This window comes from Chlorocebus sabaeus, chromosome 10, assembly GCF_047675955.1.
Source record: "Chlorocebus sabaeus isolate Y175 chromosome 10, mChlSab1.0.hap1, whole genome shotgun sequence".
Classification (NCBI taxonomy): Eukaryota; Metazoa; Chordata; class Mammalia; order Primates; family Cercopithecidae; genus Chlorocebus; species Chlorocebus sabaeus.
The window spans coordinates 31,822,960-31,839,963 of record NC_132913.1 but is presented as its reverse complement, the minus strand read 5'-3'; the positions used below and the strand labels follow the sequence as shown (position 1 = coordinate 31,839,963).

The following is a 17,004-nucleotide window of genomic DNA, read 5'->3' as shown; positions in this document are numbered from 1 at the left end:
AAAATAATGAGGTAAAATAAAATTTCCTCCTTTACCACGGAGTTCATTTCTGAATGTGTGTTTACGAAGCGATGAAAATTTTTTTTAGTCATGTTTTACATTCTTTCAGGCTATGTGATTATCAATAATGTTAGGAACTCCTAGAATTCAAGATGCTTCCCTTTCAACTTTCTGAGATGAACTCCCTGCTTTTTCTACTTAAATTTTCTGAATAACCTAACTAATATCGAGATCTTCACTTTCTTTCTCAAATGTGAGTCTAGTCATTGAGGAACTCAGCAGTACAAGTACTAATAATTAGTTAAGCGTAGCATGGGGATAAAAAGAAAAATTCTAACACACACACATAATTTTTTGAACAAAGTAGAAAAACTTTGTGGACAATATCACCTCCCTAAAAGGAATAACTTAACCTTACCATGCGCATTGAAGTTCTTTTTATTGGGGTCACCCAGAGGACCTTTGCAACCTCGAAACAAGCTTCTACCCAGGGGAGGCCAGGCTCTCATGAAAGCTTGATTCAAAGACAGAAATGTGTGGGTTCTGCAATTGTGTAGCAGCATGCTGGGAGGGTTTCCATCCGTGCACAGATGCACTTGAAAATCAAATATGGACATGAGGAATGTTTTTTGGATATGGAAAATGAGTGCTGATGACATGTTTATACTTCACAGATGGATCCAGTACAGAACCATTTTTTGTAAAGAAACAATATCCACCATTTGCTATTTTTTTTTTTTTTTTTTTTTTGAGGAGCTACAAAATGGTGGCACAAAAAGTGAATATTCCCATCGTACATACTCCACCTGTTCCTTGGTCTTACAACTGTCTTCCATCCTGAATGTAATCATTGACTGTTGTAGTCTTATTTTTTCTCAAATGTTATCCAAAAGGATGTGAAAAAAGAAATACAATACACAAAGGTACTTGGAAGAGCGAAATGATTTGAAATTAATTTACTACATATGAAAAATTGGAAGATGACAAATGCTATTAAGTAACAAATGCCGAATTTAATCTTGAAAAATGCATTTTCTTATTGGCATATTTTCTCCTTGTATCTGATATCAAATCAATTTTTGAATGTCTTCTATCAAGAGTTTTGCATGTCTTCTTTATTCATTTGGCCCACCATTAGCCAAATACCACTCTTAGCTATTGGAAACTCTGGAAAATGCAAACACTTCATGTTAGATTAATTTCATTTATTGTCTTATTGTTGATACATTATAATGATAAATATTTCATAGCTATAAATATGAATTAAGATAACATGGAAATGCACAATATATATAAGATATGTATTTATAAGATAATTGAAAACATTTAAGTGCCAAAGAACATTATTAATAACATTGTTTGTAAACTTTGCTTCCTCAACAGAAGATATCAGAATCATCAAATCTTAATTTATTGCCACATCAGTAACATTAATTTGCCATTTCAGGTGTGAAATATTGACTAAAGTGATCCACTTCAAAGATACACAGATCAAAAAAAAAAAGGTATGGATGTAAAATATGAAAATTAATAGTTTGATTTGTGCAGTATTTAACATATTCTGAACATATTTTCATACTTGATGAATATTTTTAAGGGTTCCAAATAATATATAACATAGTAACATTAAAATTAATTATTTTCTTACTATTGATCAAACTAATTTTTCCTGAGGTTTTACGTTTCTTACCATCTGTATTCATGACCTACTGAATTCCACAGCTGACTTTAGTGAGTAATATTTTTATTCTAAGAATTAGTCTGAGGTTAAGAATTAAAAATAGAATATGAATCCAGGCAAATGATCAAATAGCCTGAGACTGGATAACAAAATCTTGACAATGTACATAAATCAGCATGTTCTTTCGACCCTTCGTTTTCTGGCAGAGTACCAAACATCAATCTGTGGTTCCCCGTTCTATGATCCTACCACCTTGTTATCATCCTGGTGCTAACAAAAGCCTGTGTACACCTCTCCAAAGAAACCAAGTCTTGATTTTTATTACTGGATTTTTGACACATATGAATAAGGCCAAAACATTTTATAAATCCTATGTTACTTTTTGCCTGTATATCAAAAAATAAGTTTTAGTCAAAGCCTTAATGTAGTTTTAGAGTTTCACAGAAAATAGTAGTACTGTACTTAAATTAAACTTATTAAATTTTGAAACAGTCAAAAAATGAACATATATCTTTCCAATTATAGTGCTTCTTACATAGTTATGTTATTAATCATCGTTTTATAAATACATAGAATATAGAGCTGGAAAAATATTAGAGATCATTTGTTTCAATTCTCTTAAGTGTTAGGGAAAGAAGGTCTGAAACGTAATATTCAAGTTCACGTAACAAGAGTGCAGAAATTGCTTTCTGAAGCTTGCTTTAAACATTCTGTTTGAATATTTTATAATGATTAGATATAGTGGACTAATTTTATGTTACTAATCACATTCTCTAAGTACTATATCCAGTATTATAAATAATCATGTTGGGAGAACATCACACTAAGAAAATAAGTGAATAATTAAAAAAAAAGTTAATCATCTAGATTTCCCAGCACCTAAGTTGTTGCCTGGATGTAAGGTGTTTCCCTCCTCTTTAAGGTCATTAGACTATTAGTGAATGAGTTAATAATGTGATAATACAACCAGGTCCCTGCTGACAAGCAGAGATTATGTAACTTGTAAAGATGCTGTTGACCAAGGAACAGCTTAAATAAAGGGACTTTCTGGCTCAATTCTATTGCTCTACCTTACAGTGTTAACATACTGGCTATTCAACTACATCATTGCTATGACATTGTTTACCATCCAAATATTTAAAAACTAGAATTATAGAATCATATGGTATGCTTTCTGAACCAAAACAGATGAAGAAACTCTGGTCTGTGGAGATTAAGTGATTTGCCAAGATCAAACAGGTAGTTAGATATATCTAGAAAGAAGCAGTACAGGATTACAGCATTTATTTAACAAGCAGATTTTTTGTCAAGTCTATAATAACTAACACCAATTTAGCTTATGGAAAAAAATGAGCAGACCCTTTACTTTGGGGGTTAGGCATTATACCATTGCAAGAACAAGAATAGTCACTCTGGATAAATGATAATTTTATTTGATCAGCAGGTATACAAAAAGACCACACTCCTCTATCAAAGTAAAAGGGTAAATACCAGTTAGTACAACTGAATATCATGCTTTTGAAACTTGATTTCCTTTTTAAGCCTTTCCCTGGTTTCTATTTTTATAATCTGTCATATTTATTAGGAAAATGTTTGAAGAAAAATATGGTAAGTGTATATAGCATCACAGTTATCTGGAGAATTGAGCTATAGTTTTTTGGAGAGGTAGATTGGGGTCAGAAATTTTTACTTAATTTTTATGGAAAAAATTAACATGTTTATTGTAGAAAACATAAAGATAAGCAAAAAGTAAGTAGATAGATAAATAGATATATAAACTAAAATCTTGTATCTCATGATACCATGTTAGTATCTAGCTTTTCAGAGTTTTACCTGTGCAAATATGCACACATAAATATTTTAGCACAAAGATGAGGTCTTGCTATGCAAAGCATCTTTTGATCTGACTTTTGCTCCCTAAAAATGCATTGTGAATTACTTTCCCTGGCAAAAAAAAAAAAAAAAAAATCATCTTTTTGCCATCAAAACAGTCCAAGACACCATCATCTCTTACCTCCTCTGTTCGAAAGCCATATTAACTCACTTCTGACCACCTCTTCAGATGACTTTGTGCATTACAGTCAAAATGAGCTATTCAAATGCAAGTCGGGTTATGTCATTACCTCTCACCTTCTTAAGATATTTTATTTGTCTATATCAGAATTTCTCCAACCTCAGCACTAGTGACATTTTGGACCAGATAGTTCTTCTTCTTCTCCTTTTTTTTTTTTTTTTTTTTTTTTGAGACAGGGTCTTGCTCTGTCACCCAGGCTGAAATGCAGTGGCGCAATCTTGGCTCACTGCAACCTCCACCTCACAGGCTAAAGCGATCCTCCCACCTTGGCCTTCCAAGTAGCTGGGAACACAGGCGTGCACCACCACGCTGGGCTAATTTTTGTATATTTGGTAGAGACAGGATTTCGCCATGTTGTGCAGGCTGGTCTCGAACTCCTGGCCTCAAGCGATTCTCTCACCTCGGCACCCCAAAGTTCTGGGATTACAGGCACGAGCCACTGGGCCTGGCATGGAACAAATAATTATGTGTTGTGGAGAGCTGACCTGTGCATTGTAGGATGTTTAGCAGCACCATTAGCCTCTACCTACTAGATGCCGATAGGACCCTCACCAGTTGTGACAATCAAAAATGTCCCCAGACGGTGCTAAATGTCCCCTGGGGGACATAATTACCCCCAGTTGAAAACCACTGGTCTATGCCAATAACCAAAATCCACAGCATGGCACACAGGACCCTGCATGCTAATCTGGCCCCTCCCTGCATCTCTAGCATCATCTGACTTGACTCTTCCTCTTGCTCTTTGTCTTCTTCAACCACTCAAGTTCCTTCTAAGTAGTCTAAATGTATTTGCTCTGTCCTGCACAAGATGTTTGTCCATGCTGTTTCATCTGTCTGATAACATTCTTCATCTATCCATCTCCCCACCTTTTGCCTAGGTGACTTCAATTCATCCTTCAAATTCCATTTGAAGAATCACCTTCTCAGAGCATCTTTTCTGACCTCTTTTAAGAAGTCTTGGACGGACGCGGTGGCTCACGCCTATAATCCCAGCACTTTGGGAGGCCGAGGCAGGCAGATCATGAGGTTAGCAGATCGAGACCATCCTGGTCAACATGGTGAAACTCCGTCTCTACCAACATACAAAAAAAAAGAAAATTACCCAGGCATGGTGGTGCGTGCCTGTAGTCCCAGCTACTCAGGAGGTTGAGGCAGAGGAATTGCTTGAACCTGGGAGGTAGAGGTTGCAGTGAGCCGAGATCGCATCACTGTACTCCAGCCTGGCAACAAAGTGAGACTCCTTCTCAAAAAAATAAAAAAAAAAGTCTGAATCCTTTGCTATGTGCTTTTATGGAACAATAGGCCTTTCTCTCAGACCTGCTATCTCCTTTTGTTTTAAGTGCACATTTATTAATATGATTGTCTCTTTACTATTTCCTTCTCTTGACTCAAAGTTCTGTGGACAGGAACCTTGGTATTCCCAACACCTAGCACAGTGGCAGGTGCACAGTAGAAAGTTGAAAAACACTTGTTGAATAAATGACTGTGCCAGAATCATTATATTTAATGGATGTTATAATTTTAATGAATGTACCATACATGCTCTTACCATTCTGAGATTGGGGTAGATTTTGAAAGCTGATGAACTAAGTAAGAAAGTTTCAATAATACCTTTCAGGAAAGGCAAGTCTTTGAGAGTTTCGGGCAGAGGTGTGATGAACCAAAACTTATGTTTAAAAAGATCCATCTAACCATGCAAGTGAAAGAAAGTGGAAGCAGAGAGTTTAGTCAGAAAACCATTTAAATCATCCAGTTATACTGTAAAAATAAATTAGGATGGGTGGTGTTGGTGGAACTGAAAAGAAAGAGACAATTATAACAGAAATTGTGAAATAAATACTGGAACCTACTGCTGTGTAGGACTTAGGGGGAAATGGACCAAGGTAGAACAACCCAGAGACAAAATATTCACTCTGTGCTTCTGACTCTGCCACTTATCATTCAAATAAGGAAGAGCGGGATAACTTCTCTACATCAAAGTCAATCTTGACTTGCAAAATAGTCAAAAGGGCAACAAAAAGTCATTTATAAAGCTTGAAGGTCATGAAAGAGTCCACTATTATTTTCTCTATATGCTCTTTCCTTTTTTTTTTCTTTTTTTTTTTTTTTTGGTTTTGTTGTTTTTGTTTGTTTTGAGTCACCCAGGTTGGAGTGCAGTGGCACAACCAGGGCTCACTGAAGCTTCAACCTCGGGAGTTCAAGCCATCCTCCCACCTCAGCCTCCCAAACTGCTGGGGTTACGGTACGTGTGTGCCACCACACCTGGCCTCAATATGCTTCTAAATGGAAGAGCCAATACTCCCAAATAATATCATCCTTACTTGACAGAGTTGAAGCAATTTTCCTGAGCCTCATGTTTAAAGGTGAGAAGGGATGGCTGTCTCACATGTATGTCAGGCTATATCCTAAGGTCTCACTGGTATTAGAATAGTGACTGATGGGGATCTATAACACTTCTATTCCTAATTTCTGATAGTAGTTCCAACCCTGCCAACAGTTACAGGTGATATATGTTTAAGAAGAAAATATGTTTCTCCTAGCAACAAAAGAGTGTGGCTTCCTCAGACTGCCTTTTTCGATCCAAAAAACAAAAAGAGTTCTGGTTCAAATGGTGTTTGGCATTAATATAAAGAAGAGAATGCTTCCATCGGTGAAAGTTAAAAGCTACAAAAGTCTGCCTAATGAAGATATTGAATACTTCTTAGTTCACATATGCATGTTTATAATTTAAGATAATTGAATTTTTACAATTTTTATACAATTTTAGGTTATAAATTTTTATGTAATTTAAGATTATAAATTTTATTATTTTTATATAATTTAAGCTTATACACAGACCAAGGCATTGACTATTAGATATGATTTCAGGCATTTTGAGAGAAAATGCCCTAGACTTTTCTAAGTTTGATCAGAGAAATATTCTGAATGGAGTCTCTTTCCACTGTTAGCATTAGATATGTAAAGGTGTATGTGCGTCTTAATTTTTCCAGCAGGATCAGTTGTGTAATTTATATTTATTCTCATCTTAGCTGCACTAATTTATAAATATTAATCCTAATTAAGATCCATACATAGTAACTGGTATATAAATAAAGATATAACAATTGTATTATTTTCTATTGTTTACATTTTAAATTATTCATTAGGATTCAGCTAATCAAAATAATTTCATCTGTAGGCAAAGACAAATTTGGTTCACTTGCACAACCAACTAAAAAAAATCCTCTGAGTAGAATTTTAGCATTATAGACATGTTAAGTTTTTTTAGTTCAATCGAATCTGCCTAAAAGTATTTTCCCATCCAGCATGTTGAATTGCAGACCATCAGAGCTCTCGTTTACTATCTTGTAATGCAACAAACAAAACCTACTTTTGTTTGTTACTGGTTCCTATTGGTGACCCTGAAAAGATCAAGTTACATGTGACTTTGTTATTTTTCACTGGTGGTATCAATTCTTCTAGTGACAATTACATAGGGCTGCTATAGTTTCTGCTTTCACTCTTAAGGCGATAACTAGTCAGTAGAGTTGCCTATGAAACCCAACAGTAACCCACAAGGCACAAGTAGAAATTGCATATGCTCATCTTTCTTTATTATTCCAAACTAACAACCTCATGAAGGTTTCAGAAAATGTCATAGAGTCAGACCTCTAACATCATGGCAGTTTGAAGAGAATAGTGGTTCTATCAATAAAATGTCAGGGAAGATTTGCATGGTGAACCTCTGACTCTACTTCAAGGGATGCAATTAGATAAATATGTTAGATTTAGAGAATTGATCTAAAAATGTAGCTGCAGTCAGTTCATAAGGACTTCATAATTTTAATATTTATGAAATACATTAATTTTGTCAAAATAGGGAGAATCAGACAGAAAGAGCTGTCATGGGTCCTCACTTTGCCAAGCTAAATCATAAAGAAGGGTTACTAACTCTGCCACTGTTTTCCATGTGGAGACCAGATCTTCTTTTGACTACTGGGTAGCCTCTCCCTGGCTCCACAGAAGTTCATGTTTACTACATTTGACCTCTGCGCCCAGCACTCCCAGACCTCTCTAAGTATGTGCCTACTGTAACATCAGATGGAATCTTTCTGCCTCCCTTTGCTCCCAATAGTTTTAAATTAGCTGAAGTTAACATATTTAATTGAGAGCCATATTATAACATTGTTCTAAACACTTTGTCTTAAATTACATGAGGCGCTACTGGGATTTTAAATTTTCAATCACAGATCATCTTGAAAGAGGTTACAGTCAATTGTTTAATAAAGTGAATCACTGAAACTTTGAGCTCATTGAGGTCATTTTAAGCTATATCTTATGATACTCCAGTTAGTTCATTCAGTGTATATTTATCAAGTCCTACCATGTGTAAGGCATCGTGAACCAGAACAGACATAGCTTTATGGAGTTCCAGGTCTCGTGATGGAACCAATACTTCAGAATTTGTGTTCAATTATAAGCAGATATAAAGACCTTCTTTTTAAAAAAAGTTTGCTTTATTTGATACAAGCTCTCTCATCCCAACCTTCTACTCAATCATCTCTTTAGTCATGCATATTAGTATTTGATAAAGAAACTCATTTCTAACATCTTTATATAGTGGAATTTATGATGTCATGGTTAAAACAATGGTCTTTCGTGTCAGATACGTCAGAAAGCAATGCTGCTTCTGCCACTTCCTAGCTTTGTGGTTGGAAAAAATCGCTTAATCACTCTGAACCTCAGTTTTTTCATATGTAAGGTAGAAATACTTATTTTATTTTTTTGGTGACATCATGAGGATAAAATGAAACAATCTGCGTGGAACCTTTAGTATATTTTCTCACATCTAGTGGGCATTCAATAATAGCTTTTAGTGTAAAGAGGAGAGTTTGGGTGAGGAAAATGTGCATGATGCATTTGGTAACCAATATGACTTAGCAGTACCAGTAGATACAGTGGCAGAACTCTCTTCCACTGATAAGGGGGAGAAAAGTAAATCTTGATGGAACCACAGGAAGCAAAATATCTAGATCTAGAGGAAGGAGAGAACTGTGGTGCTGGGGAGAAAAGAGCATCAGGAGTATCTTAGCTGGGCTTCCACTAAAAGCAGAGCCTGAAACAAGGAATAAGATGCATGTTAGTTTTCCCTAGAAATAAGAGGGAGGGAATAGCGGGAATAAGGAGGGGTTGGAGGAAAAGCCAAATAATGTTCCTAAAGGGTACCTAAGATTCCTGCCATGGAAAATAGGACCTCTGAGAATGCCTAGTGCTTCTCAGAACTGCCTGTTCAAAAGATCAGTGGCTGGAATACTTATCACACAGATTGTCCTGGCAGGTGTTAGTCCCCCCTATATTTCTGTGCTAGGCCTGAGGAATCATGAAGCAGGCTTCTGCAGCTCTGGAGAAGGCTCTGAGGCAGAAATTGGGATGATTCACAGTGTTCTGGAGGTGGGACAGCCCTGGCCCAGCCTAGGTTTCCTAGGAACTGTCCTCTAAATCTATAGTGAAATCAGAAGGGGGCATGAGGCTCCAAACTTCTCTTCTACAAAGGGTCCTTCTGATAAGCCATGGAAAGCATCAGAAAGTGAAAAATGGTACCAGCAAAAGTGAATGCTTTCCCCAAAGATAAATCAGATATTTGGTTTTCTGGTAGCTTTGGCGCTTTGGCTTAGTTTCTAGATTATTATTAATCTAGCCACTAGATTATTGTAACCAAAGTTAAATGAAACAAAATAAAAGTGCAAGGACATAGAATCTTTCCTCTCCCAGAAGTTCTTACCAGGGTTAGAATCACAAGGGTTTTAAACTTGGTTACCTATATAGTCACAATACTGCCACAAAAAAAGATGTGGCTTCACTAACATAATATATCACTGCATCATTCAATTCTCTACACCTATAATCACCGAACACTCTAGTCAAAGCCTGATCGATATAAGCTAGACTCTTCCATCTTCTCTAATGTCTCTATATTAGTCAGGCTGACGTCACAGTATACTGAAAATGACAAGTCACAACTTACCCTAGGAACATGATACAGGAAATTAAACTCAGCATTAAGGAGCTAAAAAGTTTTTGGTTTCTATTTGAAGGGGGCAAGTTGGTTGGTCTATCTAGTCTGACAGTAAAAGGTGAAATCATTTTAAAATAATAATTTCTGAGTAATTCAGTTACATATTCAATGCATGGCTGTAATTTCTATCCAACCAAAGTACTACCTAAGGTTGCCAGATGAAATACAAACATTGCATGGGACATGCTTATCCTAAAAAGTATTCATTAGTTATTAGAAATTCAGATTTAACCAGACATTCTTTATTTTTGTTTACTAAATCTGGCAACCCTAGTGCGACCTCAAACAAGAACAGAGAAAGAACTGCTCACTAAAACAGACCCTAAGTGTTTTGGAATGATGTCCCATATGTTTTAGGACTTTCCAGTAGCAGCAATATTAATAAATTGATATCTGAATTAACTGTAATAGTCTACATATTGTTTTCTTAGGCATGTTTTTAAAAACTTTTCAAAGCATTTCAATAATTTATTTTGTCACAACATGGCAATTTGTATCTTGAAAAAATATTGTGATGGTAAGAGGAAAATCCCATTTCAAATCATTTCAAATGAACTTTCAAAAGACTCTCATTTACTTCAGTCAAGTAAGCATATCTTAAAATGTTTTCATATTATTCACTTATTCTCTTATAAATAAAATGGTAATCCACTTGTAAGTCCCAGAACCATCCTGCAAAACTCTTTGATAAAAGAAACATCCAAAAAACACATGGAGAGTCACATCATTTTAGTTGCAAGATTCTTGTTCCAGCTCACCTTCCAAAACAATTTCAGTCAAGTAGAAATGCTCTGACAGTCCTCACTTAGAATAGCAAATAATCCCTGCCTTTTCATTCATTCACTCATTACCTCTCTAAAAAGAGAATGTGCAGTTACCAGAATTTTATACAATTAGTGCTCCAAGAGTGTTTTAAATGCAAACCTATAAGAGGAAAGTAAAAACAAATCAAAGTTAATTGTGACTGGCTGGAACAAAATGCTTAAATCAATAGAAGGATGGCTCATCTGCTCATCATTTACCCATTACCTGGGAGACGAACACCTCCTGCTGTGCTTGATTTTTGATACAGATTTACCATTGCCTGTGTCCTACAGACACAGGCTAAGGAAACCCAGACCTTATTTGGCTCCCTCTCTCATTATCTTCTTTGCACCTAATAACCTTACTCATTCTTATTTTATTATTGCTTGTGTGCTCTTCTTTGCAAGGTAGGCCTATACACACACTCAAAATTAGAGTTTTAAAACCTTATAAAGAAGCTAAGGACCTTACTGCAAAGCAGTCAGAGAAGGCACCAATATCTATCTATGAATTGCTGTCTTCCCTCAACTAATCATAACCTGATTATTATGATTTTTCAGAAACCTCCCAAAATAGAATACAACTTCTTTCACAAAGCATTCCTTGGGGAAAAAATGTTCGTTAAAATATTAAGATAGTAGAATCAAATGAAGAGAAATAAAAGCCCCCTTATTTGGAAATATAAGGTAGTAAATTCTTTACTGAAATGGTGGCCTTTAAACCCAGACACAGTTTCCAGGTGACAGACCTTGGGGAAGAGTGATGGGCAGATACCTCCTCAGAGTTGGAGCCTCTGGCTTTTGAAGGCCACGAATACTCTTCACTCTTATCAATAAAGACAAACTCGTCTTGAGACCAGTGCTGCCTCTCTGCAAATGCCCTTTACCATAGCCAAGTACCAAACAAATGGAATGTAAAACGTACCTGCAACTGAAGGTTAATACCTATCCCTGAATTAAGTATACACCAAATTTAGGTATCTCTGCACAAGATGATTGTGTTAATACATTACTTTTTTCAGACGATCGTACAAGTGAAAATCTTGCAGCTGTATCCTAGTAGTAGTGGTAGTAGTGATGATTTCCAAGGAAAAAAGATGTAAAAGATCTTTGAAATAAATTCTAATTTTTCTCATTCTATTTGACAATTAAACAGATGATGTGTAACTACTACCACCATATATTTACTAGCAATTACCTTCTGTTAGCTTTCTAGCTATGTTTTTTACTTGTACGCATAGATTAGCTAATATAAGAACAAAGAGATGACCACATGTGAATAGTAAATGGACTAATGCTATATTACATTTTTAGCCAAGTACACCCAAATAGGCCAACCGGTCACTTGAAAGTTAGAAATATGGTTCCCATTTTTAACATTGGAGTATAAATATAAATGAAAAAACCGAGGAACACATTGATACAACAGAGGAAAACAATAGCATAGTTCAAAGGATGGAAATTTTGATGGTATACAGAAGGAAAAAGAATAAGGAAAAATCTAATAAAAGTGATAGTCAGCTTTAGCCTTTCAATTGACTATTGGCTTATATTCCACCACCATTCCTCAGTGTGACCATTTTACTTATTTATTTATAGGACAAGACATTCATAACCACTAACAGGGTTGTAATGATAGTAAATGTAGGATTTATGATACATTAAAAAAAAAAAAAAGACACCTTTAACCAACACTAAAAAGCCACCAAGGATTGGGGTGGAGGGTAGTCACCTAGCTCACGGTTTTATTTAGTGACGGTTCCACTTTTTCACTCACTGCCTGCAAATCAGCATTTTTAGTGGACAAAGGACTCAGCAGCGGCCTTATGATTGCTTCTTTTCAAATGGTAATGGCTATCCTAACTCCTCTGCCAGGTTTTTCTTACCAGAGCACAAATTGCAGTTTACAAGGCTCTGAGGGGGAAAAAAATCTTAGCTGAATATCTTTTTTTTTATTCGACAAACTGACATGTAAATTACCCTTTAAGTGCTCCACTCTAGTGCTCTGATCATCTCCTAATTGTCACAGTCAATTGTAGCCAACAGTCTCTTCAATCCCAAGCGCTTTGACAACAAGCACAAGGATCAAAGCAGAATCAGCTCCCTGCAATATCCTTCTGTTTAGGATGCTACAAAACGCCCGCAAAAGAAAGGTGTAAGGGCATTGCTGTAGAGGAAACTGAGAGTAGCAAGTATTACAATAGTCATTTTCGTCATCTCTGAAATTATGCTGTATAAGCTGCCATGATCTTTAATCACATGTGCAGAACAAATACATAAACCTCCCGGGCAATTAATATGCTCTTAAGATTATACTAATAATCGAGCTTTACAAACAACACGGTCTCCATGGCTTAGGAAAACTATAACACCATTATGGGATAGCAATCATTTCATAGCAGCTTGAGTATCAAAAACTATTGTCAAACATACTCCATATTTCAGCATAAATTCTAAAGCACAGTTTTGATTACTTGATTTGGTGTCAGGATTCACTGCTTCTCCAAACTAAATAGCCCGTTGCAAATTCTAGAGTTTCTTAAAAATTAACCTAGAAATGTCCAACTGGAAATGTGGCACCAAATCAATTAAAAATGTGACACAAAAACTAATTTCAGAAGAATAGATTTTTTTTTTTTTCCTTACCAGAGGTAACTCTGTCTTACTGCTTTACTGGAAGCAAACTTATTAAAAGTCATTACATGATCTACAAACATAATCCCTAAATAAGATGTAACTATCAGGATCATTACTTTATAAAATATATCAATTCTTTCTAAGGTAGTTATCACATATCACTAACTTTTTAAAAAGAATACTAATGTTTTTTCAAAAGATATATAATTTAATCCTATCAATTATAACAATATAATAATTCAGTAGAGAGAAATATCTGATAACAAATCTGTATAAAATAGCTACTTTAAAAATAGCCTAAGGGTTGTCAGAAAAATGACAAATGGAAAGAAATCAAAGATGTATTTGATACTCCCCTTACAGCTTGTCTTGTTGTACCCAAGTATTATGCACATACAGCATGTAAGGTCACTCATTGATTGACAGCCTTCCTATGCTAAAGAAAAGAACTGAAAAAAGAGGCAGCACGTGGCAAATACCTCAGGTTCCTTTCTCAGCTAGTTCACTCAAATCCCCCTGTAGGGGTTTCCAATCCTCCCCTCAATTTCACCTTGAATTCTCTGGTTTGATTGAAGAGCTTCACAGAAGGGTCTATTACAGATTGAGGAATGATCCATTTCACATCCGAAGCTCCAAAGAGCTACTTGTGAGGAATCTTTGAGTGCATTTATCTCACATGTGAAGCTTTCTGCAAAATCAATATGGGTATTTTTCAGTTTGACAAGTCAACATGAAATATCACATAATAATAGAAAAACAGAGTTGTACATTTAAACACAGCCAATACAGTTATCTATGACAAAGCTTATAGTTATTACTTATGGATATTCTTGAATATGTCTGCTCTAAATTCATCCTGATGGCTGAGCTAAAGAGCATAGAAAGTGTAACTGACTGGCCATCATATTTCTGGCTGTTATGTCCTAATTAATCCAGGTTTTGTGGTGAGGGCAGAGAATGGGCAGGAATCATGGCCTTTGCTTCTAATGTGAGATTGATACGATAAGAGGAAGAAAGTAACCAAAGGTAAAAAAAAAAAAAAAAAAGAAAGAAAGAAAGAAAGAAATAGAACAAAGGAGAATTATTTTAAATAATTCACAGTTAACTAATTGGCGAAACTGGGTAAAATGATCACCCAAAGAATGAAAACCATGTCTTAAATCCCCACCACAACTGAGGCAAGTACTAACAGAATAACTGACACATTTGTGAGTAAGTGACGTATTTGTGTTGGGGTCTGACAATCTTTGGGTGAATTCCAAGTTTATTTTACCATCTGCATAAGCTTGAGGAACATGATTTCTCATCTCCAAATCTCTGTTTTTTCATTTTGAAATGGGATTAATCATAAGATTTTATCTTGTACGCTTTCATGAGAGTTCAACAAGATGCTGCATAAAGCACCTGGCACATAGAGAATGTTTCACTGTTGGTAATTATTGATGAAATTATTATAGTTTCATTGAACCCATTCACCACATCCCTAGGGCTCTAACCTGGTGCCACTTCTACTGTCCCCTGGGACCTTTCTACATTGTTTGGTGTTCCCAAGTGGTAGATGACAATTCTGGTCAGAGTGTGCTCACTGAATTAGCTCTGGTCCTCATAGAAGAGTGCAGTGCTTGTCTTAAAAACAATCTTCCTCCAGCCAGGAAGGCTGTCCTCATCAACCACATGGGAGAAAACCAGATGGGAATGTGAAAAGGAAATAGAACTCAGGCGCAGAGTCCAAATCAGCTGATCAATCCAGGCAATCAGTGAGGGGAGAGATGGAGAGAAATGTCACATATGGTTTTTCTTCATATGGCAGTATGTTACAATTAATAATGGAGTTATCTCTATATACCCCACGATAGGAAAGACCTTAAAAACAAACAAAATAAACAACCCTCAGGAGAAACCCAGATCTAGTTAAATAGATCACAGTAACTATTTATTCCTCTCTCACATTTTTCATAACCTATCATTATGTAATACCTGATTATCTGTGCTTGGGCCAACTAATTTGTAGAATACTTGAAATATATTTCAAATTTTTTTAATTAAAAAATTTTGATTTTAGGTTAACTCTCCCTACCACTCAGAATAAATCCAGAGTAGACAAAACGTGAGTTCAGAGTCATAAAAATTCATGTTAAAAACAAAATAAGAAAGAACATCAGGCCAGGCACGGTGGCTCATGCCTGTAATCCCAACACTTTGGGAGACTAAGAAGGGCAGATCACCAGAGGTCAGGAGTTCAAGACCAGCCCGACCAACATGGTGAAACCCTGTCTCTACTAAAAATACCAAAATTAGCCGGGCATGGTGGCACATGTCTGTAATCCCAGCTACTTGCAAGGCTGAGGCAGGAGAATTGCTTGAACCCAGGAGGGAGAGGTTGTAGTGAGCTAAGATCATGTTATTGCACTCCAGCCTGTGCAACAAGAGTGAAACTCTGTATAAAAAAAAAAAAAGGAAAAGAAAAGGAAAAACATCATTATAAAGCACAATTGAAGTTTAAAAACTCATATCCTATATTCCAAACTCAAATAACTAAGTATAAATGACTTTGTGTTTAATTAATTCAAACAATATATATCAAGAAATTAATATATGCAATACTGTTAATTTTTTAGCTACCCTACTGTTCTCCATTATTAAAATTAAGCTACAGCTTTCATTCCAAAGACAAATTAAAATATTTTCTTACATGCTGATATAGAATTACAGGTACAAATCGAAATAATTTCCTACTTAAAAAGGGTCATTTCTTTAAAATTTTATTTATTTGATTTGGATTCAAAATACATCTTTACTAAGGAAACAAATTTATAAATAATCATTAAGTTCCCAGATTGACACATAAAAACATGTTTAATGTAAACTGTATCTGAAACACACTAGTAATACCAAGTCTTGAGCAACTCTAGGTTATAAGGTCTATAAATAAATTTAACCATGTGAAAGCTTAGGGAGTATCATCAGGCACTAAGTTTACAAATTTTGGGACATACCAGGCAAGAGATCAGACAGAAGGATGGATCAGTTATGAGTTCAGGTGATCACCATTCTTATCACCACGACCATGTCAACATCATCATCATTATCATACCATATTTCACCCAACATGTTAGTACAGGATAGCTATTAAAATGATAATGGTAGGTAGCCAATAAGATGACATCTCATCATCTTGTATTTTTAGGTGGGTAGAAATGAAGTGTACCAGGATGTCAGAAACTTACTATACTCTCTTTGGCACATAAATATCTTCCATGACTTTTATATTTCCCACTCAGGACCCTGAGCATTTTTAATGTACTTTCATTTAAGCAAATAAAGCTTCTAAAATATCAGTCCACGTTTCAACATCTCCTACTTTTAGATTTTGCCTTGTACTATGGCAAGCCAGACTCCTTAAGCACAGCTTTGGAAGGTCTAGGAAAGAAACTAGCTTAGGACCCATTTAGCATATTCCTTAGCATTCTGGTAGTACCACAATATCAAGGTCAATATTTGCCTTAAAAAAAACTCTCGGTGGAAAATAATTTTACAACTTTTCTCAATTATGTATTTCAAAGTTTATCCTCCTTCAGTATCAGGGTTTTCTGCCTTATCCCATTTCTGGTTTTGATTTTAATTATAAACTTTACTACTCAAAACTATCAGTAATATCTGTCTTTTAGGTACGTCAAGTGTGCCAGTAATAAGCCTCATGTAGTTCAACTAATAAAAATGCTGACTATGGGCACTTGTTCCTGCCACTTGTCTA

The 17,004-nt window shown here is 35.6% G+C and overlaps 1 long non-coding RNA gene across 1 annotated transcript in view; it reads right to left on the bottom strand.

Moving 5' to 3' along the window:
* Nucleotides 1–941: 941 nt before the first annotated feature.
* Nucleotides 942–17,004, bottom strand: part of LOC140712668 (uncharacterized) — a 60,142-nt gene continuing 44,079 nt past the window's right edge. The window contains exons 2-3 of the long non-coding RNA XR_012094382.1: nucleotides 13,801–13,938; nucleotides 942–1,167 (exon numbers count right to left, since the gene is read on the bottom strand). This is a non-coding gene — a long non-coding RNA (uncharacterized lncRNA). The remainder of the gene's footprint in view (nucleotides 1,168–13,800; nucleotides 13,939–17,004) is intronic.